Source organism: Sinocyclocheilus rhinocerous, unplaced genomic scaffold, assembly GCF_001515625.1.
Source record: "Sinocyclocheilus rhinocerous isolate Xijiao unplaced genomic scaffold, SAMN03320098_v1.1 scaffold6695, whole genome shotgun sequence".
Taxonomy (NCBI): Eukaryota; Metazoa; Chordata; class Actinopteri; order Cypriniformes; family Cyprinidae; genus Sinocyclocheilus; species Sinocyclocheilus rhinocerous.
In genome coordinates this window covers 6576-18595 of record NW_015665070.1, presented here as the reverse complement: position 1 = coordinate 18595, position 12020 = coordinate 6576, and the positions used below count along the sequence as shown (strand labels likewise).

General features: G+C 37.2%; 1 pseudogene; it reads left to right on the top strand.

Moving 5' to 3' along the window:
- Positions 1 to 4489: 4489 nt before the first annotated feature.
- On the top strand, positions 4490 to 11774 carry LOC107731108 (B-cell receptor CD22-like; annotated as a pseudogene).
- The last annotated feature ends 246 nt before the right edge of the window (positions 11775 to 12020 follow it).

The window sequence follows — 12020 nt, the reverse complement described above, 5'->3', positions numbered from 1 at the left end:
CATCAGTCCATCTGGTGAAATAGTGGAGGGAGATTCAGTGACTCTGAGCTGCAGCAGTGATTCAAACCCTCCTGCAGAAATCAGCTGGTTTAAAGGAGGAAAGTTTGTAAGATCTGGAAGAATCTACAGCATCTCAAACATCAGCTCTGATCACAGTGAAGAATACAAGTGCAAGTCCAGAAATCAACATGGAGAGAAATACTCTGATGCTGTGACTTTAAACGTCATGTGTGAGTTTTATGAATCATATTCTATATTTTAATCACATACACCTGCTTGCTTCTTTATCTGTCAGTATGTTTTGTCATATGTAGTCCTGTTAAATGTTTGGTGTGTATTCTTGTCTGAGCAGGATCCTAAAGCTACTTTAAATGGGTTAATGCAAGTTTCCTGAAAGATGGCTTGAGATTTTTACTTGCCCGACAGGACAAATAGCCTGATTAAAACTTAAGTGACAAAAAATAACTAGTGACACTTCGAAACGCGAGCATGATTCTTCTGATTTTATTAGATTCAGCGTAAACAGCGATTGATGATGGCTAGTGTGTATTTCTGGTATCAATGTCACGCTGTCTGTGTCTGTGAGAGACTTTCATGGAGAAATCAAATCAAATGAGTACGGCACACATAAAGAAACTCACAGAACAAACATACTGAGGTCAAAATTCAAAATGTTTCATTGTGACGTAGTTAAGTAACATACCGTGACAAGATTTTTGCTGAATATTTTCCCGATTGCAAATGTTACATTGATTTTAGTTCAACAAACAAGCAGTTAAGTATGTGAAGTTACTTACATTTTAGACTCAATATTGACTGTTTTGCTCTATTTCACCAACGAAAACAGTTCCAAACAAAGATCCGAACAGAACTATTGCACATTCTCCGAGCAACACTCAGTGTTTAGTAACTGAATGATTCAGAGTTTTGAAGGAATCGGTTGAATGAATAAGTGATTTACTGGCGGTTTAGTCTCATGTTTGAAAGTATGCATTTTCCCCAACATTTCTTATTTGTATATTAAAAATGTTATTTAAACCATTAATATCATAACATTATTTACTGCAGTTGTAATTTTGCTGTGTAAAACATTTAATTTGATTGGTAACATCTGTAGCAAATCAGCTCATGGGGAAATTCATGTAAAAGCTGATAGAACACTGAAAATATTGCTTCAGAATAAATTGTTTACAGCACCAAATATCTCAGTAAGTCCGTGCTTTTTTGAGGATATTTTGTATGGGATATTGTCTGCTGATATGAAAAGTTAACTGCATATCGTAATAATAAATAGCATTTTTGACAGCGATGATATTTTCCCCAAATAACCAATCATTTGGTAGCAATTTTTCCTCTGTAGTATATAGCCTACATAATCATCATCATCAAACTTGGTCCAAAAGAGGTCCAAAATCAGACTATGGACAAAATAAACAAACAAATAATAATACACAAAAAACTACAGTATCACATATTTAAAAATTAAAACGCCATTTATATTTTAAAAAGAAATAGATTAAAATTGTATGTATGTATCAGAAATATTTCTCGCTCTTTACTATACAGTATACCAATTACACCAATTATCAAGTACACCCGGCTGCAGCCTGCAGATCGAGGCGGGGCTGCACCTGGGGCGGGGCTGCACGTGTCGCCCCGCCCACAACGCTTCTCATTGGTTAGTGGCAAAGTAATTACGTCGACGACGCGGTAAACAGGAAATGCGGCTGAAACAATACATGGTAATAATACATAATTATTAAAAAAAAAAAAAAATTCCTTAATTATATAAAACAAAACCGAACCTGTTAATTACTTATACCTGGTAAAAAAAATATAGTATTAGTTGAAGCCTACAGCCTTTCTGTCCATGCAGCAACTGATGGAAAAGCGGGTCTTTTTTTATGATGTTGTATTGTGTTATTGCAAAAGTGAGTATATACAGTATATAAATATGCATTCTTTAAGTGTAAATTCATTTAAATTTAAAATTAACTCAAAGCAGGTATTGCCCACTTTGTAATTAACACTGATGCATTTATAAATCAAAAATCACAATTGAAATGCAGTTCTGATTGGTCAGTTTCGTAATGAGAGGAGTTTATGCTGTCAGCCTCCTCTGGTTTCCTGAAGTCATTCAAACTCATTTGGGCTTCAGCAAATGAAAGAAAAGTGAAATAAAAATATGCCTTTATGCACAAGTTCTGCACTTAAGTAAGTAAAAGAGGTGCAAAAAAAAAAGGAAATGGAGCCAAAAACATCACTAATTGTGATAATAAATGTGAAATAGCAAGCAGAACGTCTGGCTGCACAATCCTGTTCTCTAAACATCTTGAGTGAATATATTTAAATGAATTTATAGAAAAAGATCATAACTTTCTTTAGTTAGTTTTAGGCAAGCTCAAGTTATTTTGTTCTCTTGTTAAGGGAGGGACTCTGATATTTCTGCAACTATGTAAAAATTAAAAGAGTGTTAACCACTGTGTTAAAACAGTCAGATATTTGGCTGCTGTTGATCTGATGAGCTTCAACACGGTAAGACAAACACACTCGTACTTTAATGAGAACTGATTACTGTAGATGAAGCTCATGTAACATGATTCCTGACATAATTTTATTATCAAAGACCTGATAATGAGTGATTATGAGCAGTTTTCTGTGCCATGTTGATGAAACAGGAAGATTAGATATCATTGGGCTTGTCCATTTTATGAATATCCAGTAGTTCTTCATTACGTCACAGTCTTGAATATGATTGGCTGATTTATTACTTGTTAGTCAGAGTGAGGCGGTTTAGGGGAGGGACTTTCTCACTCTTCAGAGCATCTGATTGGACAAGCATCGGTGTATCACCAGATCATGAATATGTTTGGCCCTTTTTCTCAGAAGGCAGTGTGTAGATATGATAGAGGATTATGTGTCAAAGGAGTTTATTAGAATATAGAAGATCTCAGAGCTGATAGACATGAACTATATGCCACAGAACTCACATTTTTATAATGTTTAAATCAACATTAACTATTTTTAATTTATATTTAGTGCAGCATGTTTTTCATGACTGACTTCTTTGCTCTGGTTTCACTTCCTCCATCTAAACTGAAGAAATAATTCACACTGAGATCATTTATCAGATGATGAATTGTCTTTGTGTCAACATTTGCCCCCGGTTTCAGACTAAAATGTAAGTCTGAGCTGTTTCAACTGAAAGAAACTTGCACAGACTGATCTTAAAGTACGTCAGTGCCATTGTTTTGTCTCAAGATGCACACCAGTAATGTTTTTTCTAAGCCACGTTTATGAACATTTCTTAAATGTCCTAATTGAACTATGGCCTAATCCTGATTTAGTCTAAGCCCTGTCTGTGAAACCAGGCCATAATGTTAAAATTAAGTCAGCAGAGCAAAACACCTGAAGTGATGTTCGGTGGTGGATACAAGCGCTTTCTTATTTTACAGCATAGTCCTGCTATTAAATCCTAATTGAACATTTTACCCTGCACTTCTGAACTAAATCATAATTGTGCGGCTTCACAATGGAAAATGTATCATTTCATGGTCTCAAAGTGCTCAATATTATCCGCTTCTGATAACTAAGCACTATTTTTCTGTAGTTTTAGTCCAGTAATGTTGTCCTCTTGTTGAGAGAGGGACACTGATATTTCTGTAACTGTGTAAAAAAACAAAACAAAAAAAAACGTGTTAACCACACAAAGCCAGTGAAGCTAAAGTGCATGTGTTAAAACAGTCAGTCATTAAGCTGCTGTTGATCTGATGAGCTTCAACACGGTAAGACAAACACACTCTGATGATTATTGCTCATATAACATACACTGTAAAAAATGATTGTGATTTTAACAGTAAACGACTGTAAAATGCTACAGTAAAAACCTGTTAACTGGTTAACAGTAAGTTTCCATACTATATTCGGTGAATAAATGTAATTACATTTAATGTGATTTCACAATAAAATACTGTTAAAAATACGTTTTTTGGAAGTGAAAAGTTTAGTGAAAAAAACTTAAATTGACACTCCCAGAATTCCCTGGAAGACCCTTCAAATTTGATGTTTTTTTGTTGAAATAACATGTTTCTTCTTAGTCTTATCAGTTGTGTACACTAGGGTTTAATCTTACATCTAATGTAAATTAATGTTTATTGCATTATTTCAGTATCGTGTGTCACCATGATGGGGTTTAGTGTTTGTGTGAGTGCTATTTTTTATATATTGCCCTTCTCAGCTCGTAGAAAAGCTGTTTTTGTGATGAGCTTTGGTTCATCATGTGACTTTCTCATCACCACCACGTTTTTGTTTTTTTACGGTGAAGTTCTGGCAACCACAGCTGCCGGTATTTTACTGTAAATGTCACAGTTATTTTTTTACAGTGTACGTGTCTTAACATGAGAATTGTTAGGAATAGGGTGATATACATGTACTGTTGATGAGTGTATAAGTGCTGATTAATGCTGTATTATAGATATATTTAACACTGATGTCGGTCAGAATGGCTCCTCGTCTTCCTCTGATCTTTCTGCTCATGATTCACGGTGAGTCTCTGTTACATTCACATCACAAACACTCTGATGATTTTATTTAAGGCCTCACAATGAGCGGCTGATGAGCACTTTCTTCTGTTCTGTCCTGTTCTCACATATTTCCTTTTAAACAGGAAGTTTGGCTGAGAAACGTCAAAGGACTTGTGCCTTTTATAAATATCCAGTAGTCTTCTGTTATTTGCTAGTCAGTGTCATGTGGTTTAGGAGGGACGTGCTCATTGTTCAGAGCATCTGATTGGACCAAAAATCTGTCTAACACTAGAATATTTTTGGCTCATGATCTCAGAAGTGAATATGTATATGTTAAATATTTACAGCTGATTTCTTGGTTCTCTTTTCACTCCTTTGTCTCTGTGCTTTTATTTCTGCTTTTCTGCAACACCCTTCATAAAAGCAGATGATGAACTTCACATCATTTATCACTCATTAGATTATGAGAAAATTAGCTTATATTTCCTTGTAATGAGTTGCTGTTTTCAATGAAAAAGTATCATCATGTGTTCATGTTCTGTTGTACCTGATAAAACATCATTTTCATCCTGTTGAATTCTGTGTTTCAGGGGTGTCTAGTGCTGGTTGGGATGTGAGTTACAGTCCTTCACACATCTGTGCACTAAAGAACTCATCAGTGATAATGAGCTGCACTTATACATACCCTACTAAACGTCAGATCATGAAAGTGTTCTGGAGCAAAAACCCTGTAAAGGATATAGAGCCTCCAGATCTGTCTGATGATCCTGAATACAGTCAGAGGCTTCAGTATCTGGGAGACAAGCAGCAGAGCTGCACCATCAGACTGAGTCATGTGACACAGAAGGACGAACACATGTACTGTTTCAGAGGGTTTGAAATTAACACCCGCCAACCCGCCAAATGCGGGTAAAAATCAGCTGTGGCGGGTAACGCTGTCAAATCACTAGCCAATTTGGCGGGTTACTTTTTGTAAGTTATGTTCACTCATTAATTTCTTGGGGAAGTTCGTGTAAGCCAAATATGTGCAGGTTTAGCGCAAATACTGAACTCATTACATTATCGAGAATATTGCAAACACCAAACAAAACACACCTACAGAGTGCTCGCGTATCCGCATAAGCAACTACATTAACTTAGTGCATGTTGGCATTTAGAGTGCGTTCTTTCAGTGCATGATTCAGTCTATTAATATGCATTAAGAATGATCACATAATTCAAGATAAGGGGGCAGAAAATGTATATAGTTATATCATTTCATATACTTAATCAATATCACACAAAGAGTGCCGTTTTAAATAAAAAATCAGCATGGTTACAAATGTGATATTGATTTTATACAACAGTTCAATAAACAATAAGGTAATATCAAGAGACTTACGTTTTAGACACCATGCCTGCTTTTGCTCTATTTTTATATTTAAAATTCCAGAAAATATTGAGATATTATTTTGTGCCAATATCGCACACCCCTAGTTCTGATACAAAATGATTTGCAGCGATCGCTTTGTCACGTTCAATGTAGACAGCCTCAAGCTGTTGGTTTATTTCTGGGTTGTTTTATTTTTGGCTAGTAGAAGTTATGAATGGCCGGTAACTTAAAAATTTAGTAGCCAAATTGTCTGGTGAGTGAAAAAGTTAATTTCAATCCCTGATTATGTTGAATAATAATCAGTGTATGACAGCAGCACTAGATATAATGTGTGTGTTGTGTTCAGATCTACATTATTTATGCATTTGTAACTGCAGGTTAAAGCATTCCATGTCCCTCTAAGCTGCATGAACATGTGTAAATACATCCAAATGCCACTTCGTATTCTTTAGGAGTCAGCTGTCCACGGTAGTCCTTAAGATATCAGCACAATAACACACTCAGCAAAATATAAAATTCCAGAAAATATTGAGATATTATTTTGTGCCAATATCGCACACCCCTAGTTCTGATACAAAATGATTTGCAGCGATCGCTTTGTCACGTTCAATGTAGACAGCCTCAAGCTGTTGGTTTATTTCTGGGTTGTTTTATTTTTGGCTAGTAGAAGTTATGAATGGCCGGTAACTTAAAAATTTAGTAGCCAAATTGTCTGGTGAGTGAAAAAGTTAATTTCAATCCCTGATTATGTTGAATAATAATCAGTGTATGACAGCAGCACTAGATATAATGTGTGTGTTGTGTTCAGATCTTCAGGTGGAGGCTCCTGAGAGAGTGACAGAGGGTCATAATGTCCGTCTGACATGTAAAAGCAGCTGCACTCTGACTGACAGAGCAACATTCATCTGGTACAGAAACTCACAGCCATTAACTGAGAGAAGAGACGGAAACAATCAACTCCTGCTGCAGTCAGTCAGAAGAGAGGATGCAGGCAGATACAGCTGTGCTCTACATGGACACAGTTACATCTCTCCTGCTGCTCGTCTCAGTGTCACGTGTGAGTACAGATTGATGTTTTCTCTTCAAAAGTTGTCTTTGAAAAGCTAGCAGAGTTTAGGATTACATATCTCTGGTGTGATAGAATAGCTGTTTAGCCAACTGCTGATTCATGATAACATATAACATAAGACATAAAATTTAGCCAATCAGCATCCTCAAATCTATTCCAAAAAGACGATTATTGCATTGCCCCTAATGGGCCACTGCTGATGTCAGAACTAGGTCTGAATACAGCAAACCAGTGTCTCTCTAGTAAAGTTTTAATGGATGATGATTATAATTAAGGTAAAGGCACAAACACATTTCAGTATGGTCGAGTGTTTTATAACGGATGCTCATTGAAGTGTGTTTTGAAGGTGTTTGTGAGGATCAGTGGTGTTTATGTACATATGAATGAATGAATGATGCATTTGAATGAATGATGCATTTATATAGCGCTTTATTGTGTATTGCTGTACACCCAAAGCGCTTTACAATCATGTGGGGGGTCTCTCCTCAACCACCACCAGTGTGCAGCATCCACTTGGATAATGCGACGGCAGTCACAGGACAACGGCGCCAGTGCGCTCACCTCACACCAGCTACAGGTGGAGAGGAGAGAAAGTCATAGAGCCAATCAAGTGGATGGGGATTATTAGGAGGCCATGATTGACAAAGGCCAGGGGGGCAATTTGGCCAGCACACCGGGGTTACACCCCTGCTCTTTACAAGAATTGCCATGGGATTTTTAATGACCACAGAAAGTCAGGACCTCGGTTTAACCTCTCATCCGAAAGACTGTATAGTGTCCCCGTCACTATACTGTGGGGCGTTAGGACCCACACAGACCACAGGGTGAGCACCCCTTGCTGGCCTCACTAACACCTCTTCCAACAGCAACCTAGTTTTCCCAGGAGGTCTCCCATCCAGGTACTGACCAGGCTCAACCCTGCTTAGCTTCAGTGGGCACCCAGTCTTGGGCTGCAGGGTGATATGGCTATGTCTACATATAGACATCAGACACTGAAACACACAAACACTCGCTCTGACAGACAAACTGTTCTCTGATGCTGTCGACTCTCCTTCAGATCGCTGTATTCTGCTGTGTTTATTCATTCTGAATGGATCTGTATCGTATCTATATGCAGTCACATCGAGGCATCTCCACGTGGTCCTGTTTGATATCGCACATTGTTAAAAGCTGTAAATGATTGTAATGTATTTTTTTCCCACACAGTTTTTCTTGTTTGAAAGATTATGGATATTTCAGCTCAGATGCGTTTACATTGTCACAGTGTTTTAGATGCAATCAACTGAAACTGTGTCTGTAAAGGTGTGACCTGCATGGTCCATACAATCAGAACAGCAAAGGAACAGCATTCCTCAGGAACTTCTTGCAGATTGCAGGATCTCCAGGTCCTAACATTATCTATTGTTTGCAGCCCTTTTGTCTTTTGGTATAACGTCTCACAGTCAGAACTTTGGGAGAAGCTGCGATTCTTACAAGGGTTAAGATATGTTGAAGACTGACAAGCTAGCATCACTGTTAAATAAGTGCTACACTGCTACCTTCAATAAATTATTCTCCACCACATGAACTCTGGTCGAGCTTACTTATTTGATGTATTAGATCATTCTAGTACATTGGCGAGCCACCCAAACCACTGCTCAGCCCAATACAGCAAAATCTAACATGTTGCAGTGTATACATACATACATTTTTACAAATTAAAAATGATTAACTTAATCCAGAACCTGGTAAAACAGTCATAGAAATATTTCAAACAGAAATATTTCTAGCCTCTTTAATTCTAGTCTTAATTTTTATTTCTGTTAACTTTTTCTTAAAAGTTTTCTTTAACTTTCACTGTTTAGCATTAAATCATACAGGGGTGTTTGCTGAAATGTTCCAATATTAACCAGCTGCAGCCCTACTCAAAAAATTATAATTCCACATAAATACTTCAATAATTCCATAAATACTTCAATCTGACACCTGTAGATCTTCCAGTGAATCCTGTGATCTCCATCAGTCCATCTGGAGAAGTAGTGGATGAGATTAAGTGTTTCTTGAGTTTCAATTGTGTGATGTCAAATTTGCTTTGTTAATGTCTTGTTTTTTTTTTGTTTTTTTACTGTTTTAGACCCACCAAAAAACGTCTCAGTGTCCATCAGTCCATCTGAAATAGTGGAGGGAGATTCAGTGACTCTGATCTGCAGCAGTGATTCAAACCCTCCTGCAGAAATCAGCTGGTTTAAGGAGAATCAAAGCTCAGCTGTAGGATCTGGAAGAATCTACAGCATCTCAAACATCAGCTCTGATCACAGTGGAGAATACAAGTGCAAGTCCATCAATGAACATGGAGAGAAATACTCTGATGCTGTGACTTTAAACATCATGTGTGAGTTAATGATCATCTGCATATTGTTCACATCCAAATTCAGTATTTTCTAAAGTTTTTGTGAATTTAGATTTTTATTTATATTAGATCCAGCCAGGAGCGTCTCAGTGTCCATCAGTCCATCTGAAATAGTGGAGGGAGATTCAGTGACTCTGAGCTGCAGCAGTGATTCAAACCCTCCTGCAGAAATCAGCTGGTTTAAGGAGAATCAAAGCTCAGCTGTAGGATCTGGAAGAATCTACAGCATCTCAAACATCAGCTCTGATCACAGTGGAGAATACAAGTGCAAGTCCATCAATAAATATGGAGAGAAATACTCTGATGCTGTGAATTTAAACGTCATGTGTGAGTTTTATGATTCATATTTTCATATTTCATATTGTCAACTTGACACCTGTACACAGAAAAACCCTGGTGTTATATTAACTTTCCTCAGAGTTTCAGTCCATACTCAAGAGTGGTAAAAGTAACACTGAAACAGTGTGAAAGTTTATAAGATAAGTCAGGGGTTCTCAACTCTGGCCCTCAAGCTCTACTTTCCTGCAGAGTTTTGCTCCAACCTTGATCAAACTCACCTGCCTTTAACTTTCTAATAATCTTAAAGGCCTTGATGAGCTTGTTCAGGTGTGTTTGGTTAGGATTGGAGTGAGACTCTGCAGGAAAATGGACCTCGAGGGCCAGAGTTGAGATAAGTGATTAACTGAGTCATGATTGAGCACTAGTGAAGACAACAATGTTAACAAGCAGCAACACTAGAATAAAGACTAACCCTTTTGAGTCACCATTATAGTGACTTATTCAAAGATTCACAAAAAGGTTTGTTTCTCCCATCACTAGTCAAGGGTCAAAAGCCCAACTAAAACAAACACTGACCTCTATAATGGTGACTTTAAAACATCTCATTAACCTTAACACTGCTTCAGTTTTCATTTTAACACTCTTGAGTGTGGACTCATATAACAGCGAGGCGAGTTAATTTAACTTTGGGGTTTTTGCTGTGTAGTTCCAACAAATCCTGTGCTCTTCATCAGTCCATCGGTTGAAATAATAGAGGGTGATTCGTTAGTCTGGTGTCAAATTTACTTTGATTGTTAATGTTTTTGTATTTTTCTGTGTTAGATCCTCCAAAGAATGTCTCAGTGTCCATAAATGGATCTGCTGAAATAGTGGAGGGAGATTCAGTGACTCTGAGCTGCAGCAGTGATTCAAACCCTCCTGCAGAAATCAGCTGGTTTAAGGAGAATCAAAGCTCAGCTGTTGGATCTGGACAGAGTTTCAGTGCACTACAGAGTGGACGCTTCTACTGTGAGGCTCACAATCAACATGGATCTCAGAGATCAGACGCTGTTACTGTCACTGGTGAAGCTTTTATTAACACACTCCTGTATCTTCACATCATTCATCAGTTTGTTAATTATGATGATCTTCATCTTTCAGTTCATCCTGGTGCTGATAGGAATGTGATTGTGATCGCAGCAACATCTGGAGGATTATTCATCATCATAATCATAATCATATGGTTTATAATGTGAGTTCAATAAAAACTGCAGTGGTTGTATAAATGTAGTTCTAAATAATATAGCAAGAATTATTAGAAATCTTTAAAAAATAGCATTCATTTTTTCTCTCTGTACATTCGTTCTGATGTTATTGTCTGTCATCTGTCAATATAACAGGAGGAAAAGGAGTGTTAAAACTGATCTCACAATGAAACAGGTAAATCATCCAAACATAACACGACATTTCATATAGTATTTCTAAAAATGTAAAAATTTTAATATAGATTTGTTGGTCTAATTGTATAATCATAGCACATTGTGTTGGGAATGAACATTCGTCATTCAATTCAAAGGCTCATTCTGTCCTGTTCTTCTCCACACCATGTGTGAATCAAGGAAATATACTTGTATTGTACATCCATGTGATTTGAAATTCACATTTTGAGAAATTTTGAGACCTACTTCTGTAGAAAAGCTGTACCTCGCTTCTGAAAAAAGCTGATTAATTTGTCTTGATTCTGTATTTTCTTGTCTTTCAGAATGATCTTTATGCTGATGTGTCACAGAGAGTTTCAGTTCATGACGAGCCTCTTTCTGAACCTGATACAGTCAATGATGCTCTGTATGCCAGTGTGAAACCCAGCAGATTCAGAGGAGAAACTCCTGAATCCAGAGATACTGAGGAGATTCAGTACACAACTGTCCAGTATCACAGAAAGAAAGAGACGAACAGACCGGAAGACGATGAATGTCAGTATGACGATATAAGAGTTCATCAGCCTGATGCTGCCGAGAGGTGAGAAAACAAAAACTTCACCAGCACAGATCAGAGCTATAACACTGTTGTGCTCCTGTTTGTTTTGATTTTTTTTTTTTTTTCAGGCAATCAAATGTTCAAACTGTGGAAGATGCATCTGTGATCTACAGTACCCTCAAATGAATGATACAGACCAGCGAACACAAAGCCTGTGCTCGACTGTTTAATGAGTGATTGTTGGATAATTGTACCATTGTGGAATAATTTACTCATCTGTTCATGATTTGTGTGTGTTATATATATGGTGTTTTCAGTATTTCTGTTCTTCTGTCTGGGGCATAAGCTTAAAAACCAGAAATATACTTCACTGAAGGAAAAAAAAAACAGGACAAATATTATTTAAAGGGATAGTTCACCCAAAAATGAAAA